This window comes from Falco rusticolus, chromosome 2 (assembly GCF_015220075.1).
Source record: "Falco rusticolus isolate bFalRus1 chromosome 2, bFalRus1.pri, whole genome shotgun sequence".
Lineage (NCBI taxonomy): Eukaryota > Metazoa > Chordata > Aves > Falconiformes > Falconidae > Falco > Falco rusticolus.
Genome location: NC_051188.1, coordinates 60,278,053 through 60,291,448, shown reverse-complemented (window position 1 = coordinate 60,291,448; position 13,396 = coordinate 60,278,053).

Here is a 13,396-nt window from a genome sequence, read left to right as displayed (position 1 = left end):
TAAGTAAAATTAAAATTAGAGATATTGACATCTTTGAGTAGAAAACCTTATGTTGCTAGAAAAACAGATTATTTTGAGGATATTTTATCTGATCTGAAGTAGAATTGATAACTTACTAGGTAAAAACAAGTTAAGAACAATGGTTCCAAATTTAATTTGATTATGCCAATCAATTATATATATCACAGGATAGTACCTATGGAGCAGAATGACATATTAGCAAAGGTAAAGATGGTTATGTTGCTATCTCCTGTAGGATATACTTCTGCTGATGATGGTTCTGGAAGAAAAAAGGTGTGCCTTAAAAAGTCTGCTTTAGAGCTGCTCTGTCCTATGAAACCATAAGTTTTAGTATCCAATTGAATTAATAATTTAGTTTCCTGGCCTGTTTTTTAAACAGTTTTTATGTTTCCAGTTAAAAAATAACACTGAGAAGCTGTAGATGAATTAATTGTTTCCCACTAGTAGAATATTTGTGTCCTTATAAATGGCCTGTATGAATTCACTTTGTACATAATAGTACTAAGTACAATTCCAGGAGAGCATTTTATAAATCATACATCTAAGAAACTAATTTTATATATGAATGAATATAATAAAATCTAAAAATATTTTGTATTGTATTGTGGGAAATAAGTATTCAAGGAAATAAAGAGGAGAATGTTTGTTTTACAAAAAAAAAAATATTGGTTTGATTTGCATTTCTGTCACACTAGCCTAACTGAAAGGACCTCAGGAAATCCCATCTTAATTTTTGACAAGTTCATCACCCATAGGAAAGACCTAATACAGTTAAGTTTTATTTGCTATCTAAAATACTCAAACTCTTTTGCAAGTTTTGAGGGATGTGGCCTAAAAATTGTTCCCACCTCAAATGAATTTCAGTTTCAGCTTGGAAAGAGTGGAGCTTTGAGCACCCTGGTCTAGTGGAAGGTGTCCCTGCCTATGGCAGCAGGGTTCGAAATAGATGATCTTCAGGATCCCTTCCAACCCAAACCATTCTGATTCTATATTTCTATTTTTTCATTGATAGAACTAGAGTGGGTATTAGAGAAGCCTAGTTTAGCTCACAGTTACATAGAATTGATGTTACCTCCTGAACACAAGTGAAAGAAAACCTGCAAAATCATTAACCTTAGGTTAGAAACAGTCTGTCACAATAATGAGGACAAGTAACACCAATACTCTTTCTATGTAACTCTGATTACAGATTTGTATCACTGAATAAAGAGAAGGTGGAACTAATAGGACACATCACAGAAAATGGATTTTTGATCACATTATAGAAATCGATCAATGGATATGTTTGAAATTTATGTACACAGTTTATTTTTTTAAAAAGGATTGACTCTTCCTTTTTGGCTTTGCTTTTGTGGGTTTGGTTTTTGTTTTTACAAGGAGGTATAGGAAAGAAACTGGCTAAAACTAAGCAGAAAAATAATTATTCCAAATTTTCCCTTAATTTTTTGAAAATGACAATTAAGTCCATAAAAGTTGGATATTTTTTCCCTAGTTTTACTAATAATGTTTGGCATTAAAAAGATAAATATAAAAAAGAAACTTTTTTTTTTAAAAAAAAATCCCTCTCCCCCTGCCTTGATTTTTTGACCAGGTTGCTCTTAAGTGCTTTCCCTTGGAAACTTTGACCCAAGTAACTGATTGCACCTCAGACTTTTCCTTTGAGAACTGTTATTCACTGTATTTGAAAAGGTGTGTGCATGTATTTACACACATGTATTACATTACATATGTATATACACATACATATGTTGTTTTCTATATATACAGACATGCATACATCTATTAGCAACATATTAGGTTAGTATCACTGAACTATGTGGTAATGCCAACCCCAGATAAGTTACAAATCTAAATCTGGAAAGGACTTGCAAAACTGTTTGCTTGCCAACAAAAAACCTGGTGTCCTGATTTATTGCAATTTATTACTGACCTCGGTTAGCAGGTGTGAAATGCATCAGAGAAGTGTTGTGAATCATCATCGTGTTGTTTTCATCTATTGTGTTTCCTGTTTGCAGCTGAAATATGAATAAAATGTATTTTATCCAGTTTGGGTTTTTTTTAATGATGGCCAAAGAAAATACATACAAGGTAAAACACTTTATGATGTTTCCTTTGTATTTTTTATACTTCTGGTAGGAAATATTGCCTTTCAAAATGTTTAGACCAGGAGTCCTCAAACTATGGCCTGCGGGCCAGATACGGCCCCCCCAGGGTCCTCAATCCGGCCCCCGGTATTTACAGAACCCCCCCGCCCCCCAGCGCTGGGGGTTGGGGGGGGAAACCAAGCAGCCGCAGATGACTGCCTGCCACTTCATCCGCTTACCGGCCCCCTGTTTAAAAAGTTTGAGGACCCCTGGTTTAGACACACTGTATTGCCAGGTTGTATGTACTTTTCCTGTGGCTAAGCAAAAGAAGCCATGGGAAGATTTCGGTGGAAAGATCACTCATTACCTGCCACATATCACACTCACTTCCCCAAATTTTTGCCAGAGGCTTGTGTCCAATGCAGAATATTCAGTTAGATGTAAACTTGACAGTTGCTCCAAACCATACAGAGTGTTCCAGCTCCTTTGGCATCTCCAAACACTGTAAGATATGTCATTGCTTAAGTAATGGTAGTTAGTGGGATTCCCCACACACAAGGTATAAAGACTTAACTCTAGCTTTCCTAATGAAAGATGAGTTCTGAAAAAGGGATTCTGGCTCAGTCACAATGGACCAAAGTTTTGCCTAGTTATGGAGAATTCTGCAGTACTCTTTTACTAGCAGATCTCTTCCCTTCCACCAAATCTACTGAGACTTATTCAGTGACAGAATTATGTAGGAAAAAGTAAAACTTGTAATTTCATTTTTTTTTCCACTGTCCCACTCCTGACTGTCTCACTCCCTTCAGGCTCAGAAGAGTAGCAGCTGCACAAAGCCACTGGCCATCTACCATTTCTCTTAATGTCTACACCTGGGTACTACTAATGCTACACCTAATACTAAATTCAGGTAAATGTGCAGTCACAGAAGATTTCCAGGAGGCTGGAGAGCCTTAAACTCCTAGACAGCTCCCTGCAGTTGTGCAGATTTGCTAATACTCTGGTTTAAAATAAATATCATTTAAAATTTGCTACTTATTGAAATGTTTTTATGTTAAGAAAGATCTAAGAATGTGATGTTGCATTAGTTCAACTTGCACAGCCATAGCATCTTTGATATTTTTCTCTTGAATCAGTCTAATATGCACCAAACATCCTTATTTTGCTGTACATATTTTGAGATTATATTGTTAAAAAAATTTTGTACTGTTGTTCCAAAATACAGCTCAGTTCTACACTTTCTTTTTGATCTGTGTGCAGATGTAGATATATAAAACACAAATACAATACACATATACATGTACATCAACATATTATACATATACACATATCTATTTTATATAGGAAAATCAAAGATCATACTGGGATAGACAGTGGAAGACTTACAGGAATGATGAACTTAAGATCGAGTCTTACATAATTAAATAGAAAAATAAAAATAAGTTTACTGGCCAGGCTAGGTTCTTGTATGAATACGCAGTCGCATACACCTTAGTGATTGGTCTTATGCAGCTCTAAGCTGAGACACAATGTACTCTGACGTAAACTGGAGGAAAATAATACAGAAAAATACAGGCTAAAAGTGTAAGTCTACAATTAACGTTACAGTGGCACATGAGATAGTCAACTTAATGTACTCCATCAAAAGAGACTACCCACACAGAAATTGCACTTCGGGCACTGATTTAATAATTTTATCCTAAATGTAGTTTCCTAGAACATTCAAATATGTATGACATTTTAGGAGACAAACACATTGATTTGGGGATGAAACAAAAGTTTAATTTATTGAGCTATTGATGTATTGCTAAATTCCTAATATTGGGGAACTTATAGCTTTTCACCTTAGTGCAGTCACATAAATACCAGTTTAGAAAACTCTAGCTCTGCAATACTTTTTCAGATAGCTGATACTTCAAGGCAAAACTTCTAGCATTTATAGCTTAATACACATGCAGTCAAAATGAATTTCATTCTATTCTTAACTCCAAAAACATAAACTTCAAAAGATTTAGAAAAGAAGTCTGTTACAGTGATCTGCTTCTGTAGTAGGAGTATGGCATAGCAACAATATACCTGCTGTATGTAAGGACTAGTTAATTAATTTGCTTGCTCTTTTATTTTTATTCTTTCTTTCTTTTTTTTCTTTTTTTTTTTCATACTATATATATTTCTTTGAATTCAAACTCATAAAAAACTGTTGATGAGATTCAGCTTCAGACGAATAGTTTTTGACTCATAATATTTCAAAAACACATTTCTGGAAACTTTGCTATATTAAATCTTATTAATATAGGGGTCTGGCACAGTCATTATTGAGTTGTCATCATAGTCTACAGGATATAAATCTAAAAAAATGCCTCCAGTATAAAGAGAATTCTTTATTAAAACCACCTTTCTTTAAGACTATATTACATCAATATGTGAATTTTGTGTGAGCAGGGCTCCCTTTTATGTCACCATGGTTGGTCAACTGCCTGCTTGTGTTGCATCAGTAGCAGAGCTATTAGAGAATGTAAGCAGCCTGACAAAGTTACCTTTTAAAGAAAAGCTTGCCAAACCAGTGATCCCAGGAAGATCTTCATTAAAGTGAATGGAGTATCTGCCTATTTCATTATTTAATTTTTTTTCAGAACTCGAGGAGTGAAATATTCTAGAGTGATTCACTTTCCTAATCTTTGATAGCTTCTTACTTAATAGTCCAAGTCTGATTCTGTATGTATCCCAAGCAGATAACGCTAAAAAGCACTAGCATTTTTACGTCCATGTCTGGTCATCATCTTACTGTTTGATGTTACTTTGGCAAAATTCTCTACGACATTTAAAATGTTCTGCTGCGGGTAGCTAAAGACTGTATAATGACAGAGTCATCAGTTTTATCAGGGCACTCTGCTTAGTAGGCATGGATATACAGAATATATCCATAAGCAAATCTAAATGTAATTAGACACCAGTACCAAATACATATTTCAAATTCTGTTATCCAAAATATCTGCAAGTTAAAGCTGACTTGCAGGGACACCAAACATGTATGGCAAGTTACCAGTTAACATGCTTCCACTGAAGCTGATCACTAGTACATACATACTGCTCTCATAACTAACCTCTGGATTCAAAGTATGCACTATCTTATGTGTCCAGACCCCCTAGGCTGCCAGTTTAACACAACTTTTTTAGAATTTTCCTATAAGAATCTACTCAAAAAATTTTTCAATGCATGAGCAAATGTATGAGGAAATTTTTAGGCTGTCTTCCTTCAGCTCAGGGAAGTTGCTATCTGTTTCAGTCATGCAGGAGAAGAGTTCACCTAACAGTAGCTGACATCTGAATTCCAGAGCTGTTGAAGCAACATTTCCAAACCTCTATGTCAGTAATTGGATAGCTAGAAACAATAATTAGGTGCTGTGTTTCTAATTAACAACAGCTTGATGGGTATTACTTTTTCTCTCGTTAAATAGCAGAATATGTAGGGTTCCATCCCATTCTAAAATACAAAAGATGCACTTAATTAAAATAAAAAAATAAATTGCTAAGTCTATCCTTTAAATAAATTTGTCCAGCACTGCTAATAAAAATATCATATGATACAAGGATAGATCATATACCTCCGAATTTTTAAATAAAGTGATTTGTCTTTAAACACCTTGTTTCTTGAATAACTTGATTTTCTGAAGCAAGACAAGAAATTTCCTCAAGCTCTACTCAGTTCATGGCTGCTTTATACTTATTTGCAACAGGCAGAATGAAGTGATCTTTTCCAATTCTTAAGAATATGCTTCTCCACAGGACTAAATGCTGTGCCTGTTTTCTTCACTGTATCTATCTGTGATCATTTGTGCTGTGAATAAAAGTGCAGGGAAGGTCTTGCTATTAAGCTGCCAGAAATTACATCACAGTTAGACAAAAGACTTGGCGAAAAAAATGGGCTCGTGTTGGGAGAAAACCAAACATTTTCACAGGTGACTTGGCTAAAGATTTGTTTAGCAAAGACCTTTTTTTTTTCTCCTTTGAAAGAAACTGAAGAGGGAAAAAAAAAAAAAGAATAAAGATTTTTCAATTATTTGTAAAAGATCAGAGAGAGGAATTACTTTAGGAAAATTGTCTAGAAATATATCATAAAGTAAGTATGCCAACATGGACATCTGAATAAAAGCAGACAGGAAGCAAAAATAGCCATCATTATAATCAACAAAAAAGGGCCATGCTAAAATAGAAGCAAGTTCATGAATCCAGGTCTAAAAACTCTAACAGCATATTTGAAGAGCAAAATAATACTCATCTTGCCACTCAGTGTGATCTCTGGTTTAAGCTCACATTAAGTTGGTGTCTTTGTAAGGCAACAAATAAGGGAATTCTGGATTCTTAGGGGGTATTTTTTAATTATTATTATTATTAATGATCATATTATAAATATAGTTGAAGATTTATATAAACTATAACTTAGGTTAAAGACCTGTCTTTACACTGAAGAACCCTTTTGATCATTTTATATCTTTCTTACAGTTTTAATTTGCCAGAATTCATATTTGGCCAGGTGCATTCTCTGCCTAACATGGCTTTTAATATAGCCTTCTAAGGAAATATATTTTCTGAGATAATGTTCATCTTTGTTCCACTCTTCCTTTCGCCCAAGGTGCTGAGTGAAATGGCATGAGTTGTACTTAACTATTTAAATAAAGATTCCCTACAATTTCTTTTTCTTCAAGCTGTAAAGAATTAATTTTTCAATTTAATTTCGTAATAATGCACAAATTACATTTGTGTGATTTTTTTTAAAGGATAATTATTTTCATTCTATTTTTTCAAGAAGAATTTAGTCTAAAAATATTGAGAATTATCTTATGAATACTGAAACCATAGTTATGTAGGCAGTCATTGGAAACAGTGATATACTAGTCTTTAGATTATTTTATATATTAAGAAAGAACTTTTGAGTTACAGTTCATTTCACGTGTGGCCTAAAATTTATCAGATGAGTTCCTGTTGCTCGTGACTCCTTATAACAAGTATTAAGGACTTTGCAGTGTATGCTCGCAGATTCATTGCAGAAAGGAATCCCACCCTACTTCTGCAATTAAAAAAAAACATATTAAGGATATTTTTTCTTTCACTTACAATACTAGAAAATAAAAACAACTTTTAAATCAACAAATTTCTAGTTTATTTAAAACTATACAGTAGATCCACTGTGAGGTAAGAATGAAACTTTCCCTGTCCTTTCCTGCTCTTTTATGTCAAAAGCTATGCTGAATTCTCAATTTTCCATTTTTTCTGTGATGTACATATATAGTTTAGATACCACCTGAGTTTTCATCCTTTCTTCACACTTGCAATAAATTAAATCAAAATTCTTGCAGATATTTGCAAATGAATTGCCTCTATTTAAAATAATATTTTATTACAGTGATAATACGGGTTAATAAGGAATAATTGTTCCCTTACATTCTGTTATTCTTTTTGTCATTAGTCCTTCCATAAATGGTGCAGATTTCAAGAGGACTAAAACATTTTCTCAAAATGTATGAAACTTTCCTAGGTATTTTTACAAAATTTAAATATGGTGAAGTATTCTGCATTTTTAGTGAAAATGAATGGTGTAATTGTCTAACAACAAAATACTGTTTTGTGTTCTTGCTTCATGTTTGCTGTGTAAACATGGAAGTCTAAATTCTAGTTGAGGAAAAGGTACAGTTATGTCTAAGATTTCCAAATATAAAACCTCTAAATTTTGTTTTCAGTTTTACTAATGAAGTCACAGCATATGAGCATAAGAAATGTACAAAGTAGATCAACAGTAAATAATTTATAATGATAAACTATAATCTAGACATTCAGCTGTTTTTTGGAGGGGTTGGTTTTGTTGTTGTTTTGTTTGCTTTTTAACCACATTCTGAGTGGAAGTTCCTTGGAACCACTTTACATTGTGGAGTTGATGTTCCCTGGAAGAAGAGAAATATTTTTTGCACCAGCATACAAACTTGATATAACTCTTCGTCTGTCAGTTTTCAGACACAGTAAGGCTGAGTCCGAGTTTTAGTGTATATATATAAGTTTAAGTCTATCGACTTTGCAGATGATTTTGGGCACTAACAAAAATGTAATATGAATGAAGTATACCCCGTGCTGATAGTCTAAACCAAAACAATTAACACAGGCAACCATTCTGGCTGTCTCTGCCAAAATTTTCAAAGACAGAGGTATTACCATCAGAGACATTATCGTCAACTTTCCTAACAATTTCAAATAATGAGTTTCGAGAACCTTTAGTTTAAATTTATATAAAGTACCTCTTTGCCTTATATTGCTTTTTACTTAGATTACTTTTGATACTGCAATATTAAGACCTTGGAAATGGTTTCACAAAGCATTTTAAGGAGGTACAGGGAATGTTTATGAAAGCAACAAACTTCTAATTTTTATGGCCAGTCTACAAATTTCAATGTCAGTGTATTAAGAATGAATGCTATGTTTCTGTGTTTTATGGGGCAGTTCATATAGAGGAGGTTGGAGGTGCATGTAGGTTTTGCATTTCAGGTCCACTTCGAACAAATAGCTGAGGAGAAAATAGTTGTGTATAAACATAAAGTAAGAAATAGGTAAATGGAAAAAAAAAACCAACAGCCAACAACCCCCCACAGATGTCTTGCTACTTTTCATATCCCAACATACCAATGTACAGTACTTTATTCTTGAAATTTATTCTGATGGACAAAAACTCAGTCTTTCAAACAAAAAATTACAGATCAAGGTGAGGTGTGCTGCTGGACCTTGTACTAACAGGACTGGCTGGGGATTTGAAGGCTGGGGGCAGCCTTGACTGCACTGACTATGAGATGGTGGAGTTCAGGATCCTGTGTGGAGAAAGAAGGGCAATAAGCAGGATTGCAGCCCCAGACTTCAGGAGAGCTAACTTTGACCTCTTCAGGGACCTGCTTGGAGGTATTCCATGGGTTAGGACTCTGGAATTGTGTGGTTTAACACAAGCTGGCAACAAAGCACCACATGGGGGGGGGGCAAGAGAGCTGTCTAATATTCAAGCATTGCTTCCCATAAGCTCAAAGCTGGTACATCCCTATGAGTAAGCAATCAAGCAAAGGCAGCAGGAGGCCTGCATGGTTCAGCAAGGAGCTTCTGGCAAAGCTCAAACAGGAGAAGGAAGTTTACGGATGTGGAAAAAAGCCACTTGGGAGGAATATAGGAATGTTGTCAGAACATGCAGGGAGGCAATGAAGGCAGCTATGGCCGGTTTGGAATTAAATCTGCAGAGAAATGTCAAGGACAAGAAGGGCTTCTTTAAGTATATCAGCAGGGAAGGGATGACTAGGTAAAATGTGGGCCCGCTGTTGAATAAGGTGGGTGTCCAGGTGAAGAAGGACACAGAGAAGGAGGAGCTACTGAATGCCACCTTTGCTTCAGTCTTTACTGCCAAGGCCTGCCCTCAGGTATCACAGACCCTGAAGGCAAGAGAAAAAGTCTGGAGAAAAGAATTTTTTTCCTTGGTTGAGGAGGATCACATTAGAGATCACATCAGCAAACCTGACATCCACAAACCTATGGGCCCTGATGGCATGCACCCCTGAGTGATGAGGGAGCTGGCAGATGTTACTGCTAAGCCACTCTCCATCATCTTTGAAAAGTCATGGAGAACAAGAGAGGTGCCTGAGGACTGGAGGAAAGCCAATGTCACTCCAGTCTTCAGAAAGAGCAAGACGGAGGAGCCAGGAAACTACAGGCCGGTCAGCCTCACCTCCATCCATGGAAAGGCGATGGAACAGCTCATCCTGGAGGTCATCTCTAAGCATGTGAAGGAAAAGAAGGTTATCAGGAGTAGCCAACATGGATTCACCAAGGGGAAATCATGCCTGACCAACCTAATAGCCTTCTATGATGGAATGACTGGTTGGGTAGATGAGGTAAGAGTGGTGGATGTTGTCCACCTTGACCTCAGCAAGGCTTTTGACACTTCTCCCATAACATCCCCATAGGTAAGCGCAGGAAGTGTGGGTTAGATGAGTGGGCAGTGAGGCATTTTGGGAACTGGCTGGTGGCAGAGCTCAGAAAGTTTTGTTCAGCAGCACAGAGTCCAGTTGGAGATAACTAGTGGTGTTCTCCAGAGGTCAGTACTGGTCCCAGTCCTGTTCAACTTACTCAGTGACCTGGATGAAGGGACAGAATGTGCACATGATGATACAAAACTGGGAGCAGTGGCTGATGCATCAGAAGGCTGTGCTGCCATTCAGTGAGACCTGAACAGGCTGGAGAGCTGGGCGGAGAGGAACCTAATGTGGTTCCAAAAAGGCAAGTTCAAGGTACTGCACCTCGGTAGGAATAACCCTGTTTAGCCTGGAGAAGACTGAGAGGGGATCTTATCAATGCCTACAAATATCTTAAGGGTGTGTTGAGAGGATGGGGCCAGGCTTTTTTCAGTGGTGCCCAGTGATAGGACAAAGGGCAATGAGCACAAACTGCAACAGAGGAAGTTCCATCTGAATATGAGGAAGAACTTCTTTACTTTGATGGTGACAGAGGACTGGAACAGGCTGCCCAGACAGATTGTGGAGTCTCCTTTTCTGGAGACATTAAAAACCTGCATGGACACACTTCTTGCAACCTGCTCCAGAAGAATCTACTTTAGCAGGTGGTTGGACTAGATGATTTCCAGAGATCCTTTCCAACTCTAACCTTTCTGTGATTCTGTGATTCCATCAGTTAAACACATTATGTATATAAAACATATTTTTGAGCCTGATCTCATTATTGTGGTTATGCAAATACAAATGAAAGCTTAGTCATTGCTTTGGAAATTCCAAGTTGGTTTGTTGCTTTTTTTTTTTTAACTCAGGCACTGTACATGAATTTATACGTGGATGTCTTTTGGGATGAACTACTTCAAAAAGCATTAGTAATTAAGTAATATTTTTGGTCTTTGTCTTTATGTCAAGTTATCTAGTTTGTCTCAGTAAGAAGTGATCACCTACATGGCATGCAAAGTCCTCTTTTAAATACTGCAAACTAGCTTCAGGCTGATGATTCAATAATTGTAACGATTTTTTCTGTGAAATTTACCATTCATCAAATTTCCTGTGTCATTTTACATCTCAGGACTTTACCAGTCTTTTGTCTAGATGAATGTTGAGTTGTCACTATGCTTGGGATTTTGTTCTTGGGAATTTACTTACTGCTGAAAGGGGAAACTTTCCTACCCTTCTCCCAACACTCTTGTGGAAGGCCAGGAAAATTTTCTAGTAGGATCAAGGATATAATCCAAGGAAAATGGAAAGGATGACCACCTTTCACATTTATGAGTTTTTACAGACTAGAAAGTTTCCCCAGTGCTATTTGCATAGCTACTGGACTCAACCCCCTGTCAACAGAACTATTATGGAAAGCAGCCTACCCATTAGTTGACTACTCCTCCTTAGCTGTACAGTTGCAGCTGCAGAAAGGAATCTGCAAACTGTACTGCTTTTTGAAGCAGTATTAACTTTTAACAAACATCTGCATCAGCACCCTCAGGATCAGCCACAGGTGACTATGATGTGGAAAGCCACATCTCAATTCCAGTGGTATGCCTTCTCCCCCCACAAATTTTAACAGTGTCCTTAAGATACTGAGCTCCAACAGAGAGATTTCCAAATGGTCCCACACAAAGAAACAGATGCAGTGACTCTAGTGCTTTTCTACTTCCCTCTCAATTTATGCTTATGTGGTTTTTCGACTTCTGGTCCTCCAAGAAATGGTGAAAAATTTGAATTCAAGGACATCACTCTGTCTTTATATCATTATTTGATATGTTGAGCTAGGATATCCCCTGAAAAAAAAAAAAAAAAGCAAAAAAAAAAAAAAAAAGCTTTTGAGATCTGTCAACAAAAGGCTGTGTAGCACAAGCAACCTTGGTTCTGCCAGTTAGAAAGCATTTGGACTTCCTTCAACCCTTTTCTATTTTTATGGCTCTCTACATTCTGACTACTAAGTAAAACAGGATTCTTTCAAATTCCTGGGCATTTTGCCATCACTTTGGGCCATGGGGCCTATAAAAATCATTAGCAATACATAAATTTTATCCAGTGGGCTTTCCTAAACATGTGCAAATGTTCATAAGGTTAGAGAACAGAAATCCATATGTTGTATTTTACACGCTTGGAATGCATTGAGTTTAACTAGTTTTGAATAAGTTCATATGAATATCCTAACATTTTTATATCAAATTAGAACACATGTGGTTCAAGGACCACAATAAGAATTCTGATTAACATAAACAGATTGCTATTACATTCCAGCAGATAAAATCAATCACTGTAAAAAGCACTGCTTTTCATCTTACTGTATTATAGTAACACTAAGCTACAATACTAATGAAATATACAGATTTCTTAAGTGGAATTTTGCCTTGTTTTAAATTAGAAAGTTTCCATCTTTACCAGAGTAACATTTCCTGTAGCAAAGCAAGACATTTGAGACATTTGGGGTGTATGGGGTGTATGTGTCCTGAATCTAGTATTCAATGAAAACGTTTTATAGGATATTTTGAACCAATTTTAACACAGGTATAACTTCCTTTCTTAACATGATCAACTTACCTGACTATTCAGTAAGAAGTACAGACTATGTTTAACTATAAGTTTGATAAATGGGGAAAAAGATACCTTATTTTTGTCATGTCTTCGCACTATTTTGAATAGGCAAGATAATTAATATTTGTTTTGGTTTTCTATGTGTTTTTGTGGTTTTGTTGGGGTTTTTTTCTAGACTAGTGTCAAGTAGAAACATATTTTTAATGTGAAAGTAAAAACAGCATAAGCAATCTGGAAACTTAAAAATACCATTACCTTACCAGCAACTGAACTACTAACATGTAAACATGTTGGGTCTGAAATATGACACTTAACAGAATTCCACAGACATTGCTTTATAATGATAATATTTCACCGAAAGCTGTGCCATAGCAAAACTGAGCATTTAAACATCCTACAGCATATTTTGGGAGTACACTTGAAAATCATTTCTTAGCTGGGGGTGGGGTGGGGGGATGGGGGTTGGAGTTAAATGGAACTGAAGCTGAGCTTTTCTATAATTACATTTTGTTGTGGCTTCAGCTATGCACCTATATGCAACCACTCCAAAACCATTTCTTTCTTTGCAGTAGTAGTTTTTAAGAAGGGTAGGACATTATTATACATGGAAGCCTTAAGACAAAGCTGTCTTGAAACAGAGATGAAAACTAACCACTAAAATTATTTTGCCTAAGAGTCGGAATTACTAGGACGACACTAAAATGATTATCAGTGCAA